The following is a 2,500-nucleotide window of genomic DNA, read 5'->3' on the forward strand; positions in this document are numbered from 1 at the left end:
TAGTAATCAATGCAGAGCCATCAAACTACAGCAAATATACACAACTGTCCGTATACATGCTGAAAGAGTCTGCCCAAAATGGGAACCACACGTCAGCCAGACACTCTGATCACGCACCACTCTCTGCTTCTAACAGGCGCACATACAATATGTAAGCACCAGCATGGAACAACATCCAGTGCATCTTCTCCGCCACATTACACAATCCACACTATCACAACCAGACCAGGAGGTCCGTGCGGAAAATACAATATCCCAGCCTTTCGACATCCACCATTGCGCAGACCAGGCACCAACACCCACACATGTCCTATACAACGGTGCACCCAACATCACAATAGTACCTCCTGTCACAGCGCACAAACAATGACATGAGTCAAAGACACAGGTCTCACACAAGCATAGAATTGGAGCGCCGCCTCTAATAAGCCAAAGGTGCATCCTGACGTGACAAATCTGATCATGTCACAAGCATTCACTTACTATAATCACTATCAACGAACCTGCCGCCCCCGCCCCCCCCCCCCCTACACCTTTCCGTACAACAACGTGTAACCTAACCTAACCTAACCTAACCTATGTTGTACCTTAACCTAACCTATGTTGTACCTTAACCTAACCTATGTTGTACCTTAACCTAACCTATGTTGTACCTTAACCTAACCTATGTTGTACCTTAACCTAACCTATGTTGTACCTTAACCTAACCTATGTTGTACCTTAACCTAACCTATGTTGTACCTTAACCTAACCCATGTTGTACCTTAACCTAACCCATGTTGTACCTTAACCTAACCCATGTTGTACCTTAACCTAACCCATGTTGTACCTTAACCTAACCCATGTTGTACCTTAACCTAACCCATGTTGTGCCTCAACCTAACCCATGTTGTGCCTCAACCTAACCCATGTTGTGCCTCAACCTAACCCATGTTGTGCCTTAACCTAACCCATGTTGTGCCTCAACCTAACCCATGTTGTGCCTTAACCTAACCCATGTTGTGCCTTAACCTAACCCATGTTGTGCCTTAACCTAACCCATGTTGTGCCTTAACCTAACCCATGTTGTGCCTTAACCTAACCCATGTTGTGCCTTAACCTAACCCATGTTGTGCCTTAACCTAACCCATGTTGTGCCTTAACCTAACCCATGTTGTCGCCTTAACGTAACCCACGTTGTCGCCTAAACCTGCTCTGTAATTGTTATACGACTCGTTCAATTACTGTAGTGTTGCCCACCCGCAACCCTCGCAATATAGTTCGCTACTCGCACTGCCCGCACCCCTGTGTATCGCTTCATGTTAAACACCTTGCAAGTCTTGCTCACTTTCCACATGCTCCTGCTGTACACTGTAATGTGGATGGCAGCAGGACGTACATGCCGCCCCTCCCCACGTCCCCACCTTGCCCCCTGCCTTCGCAAGCTGGTTGGTGAGAAGTTTGCATGTTCAATGCCCTTCGCATGCGACGTACTCAGGCTACGTTGTGGTGCGGCCTGTGTCAACTGTCCGCTGATGTCGTACGCGTGAACCACAATCTGTACTGCACATTCGTCCTTATGTACTGAATGATACATCGTGGCACATGTGTGACCGCACAACGACTGCGCCCAAAAACGGCGGACCATACAGTGCAAATATTGTGCACGCAGCTACGTGTCGTCTCCCTATGAGAGCTGGATTGCAGTGTGGTACGCCATAGAGACGTGTGGGAGGAACGGACGCCGTGGATGGCGATCAGCATGAGCTGTCTGTTGATGTATTCGGACCTAGTCGTCTCTCCTCACACACCGTGATGGCATGGTGCACCGCGTTCCATATCTGCGACATGCTACAGAGGCCGGTTGACAGTCGTTCGAGCAATGGACATCGCATACGTACGGGGGCCACCTTCCACGTATTGTCTAGGCGTGCACATTTTGTTGCGTGTATGTGGGCAGACGTAGTGTGGCGTGACACCTGACACAGGCATGCAATAATCGTTGAAGTTGCAAATGGCGATGGACGCCTGCGTTTTCTGGTGAAGTTACGCAAATGAACAAATGGTAACCTGTTGTGGTGCGGTTGTTCTCGCTAGGGGTGAATCGGTGATGGCGACGATAGGTTGAGGTACTAACCGGTTGTTCCAGCGATACCCACCATGCCGACGAAACTGAACGGCATCTGGGTGTGAAGCGATACGCGGCGGTGGCTGGGTGGGACCGTCCCCGGCCGGTGAGGGGGCGCCTCCCGGCGTGCTGGCCGCGCGGTGCGTGGGCGCACGCGCTACAGCCGGCTGGTGGGGGCGGCCAGTGGCAGGCGCGCCGGCCGACGGACGCGGCAGGCGTCGCAGCTGCGCGCCGGCGCACCCTGCGCGCGGCGCCGTGCGGCCAAAGTAGGTCCTCGCGGGCCCGGTGCGAAGCGCGGTGGACATCTTCAGTGTGCTGGTCCGATTGAGGACTGTGTGCGTTGAGGATGCGCCGCCGCCCGGCGCTCGGCGCCGCGACGCCGTCTGCTGCTCG

Source organism: Schistocerca piceifrons, unplaced genomic scaffold, assembly GCF_021461385.2.
Source record: "Schistocerca piceifrons isolate TAMUIC-IGC-003096 unplaced genomic scaffold, iqSchPice1.1 HiC_scaffold_1416, whole genome shotgun sequence".
Classification (NCBI taxonomy): domain Eukaryota; kingdom Metazoa; phylum Arthropoda; class Insecta; order Orthoptera; family Acrididae; genus Schistocerca; species Schistocerca piceifrons.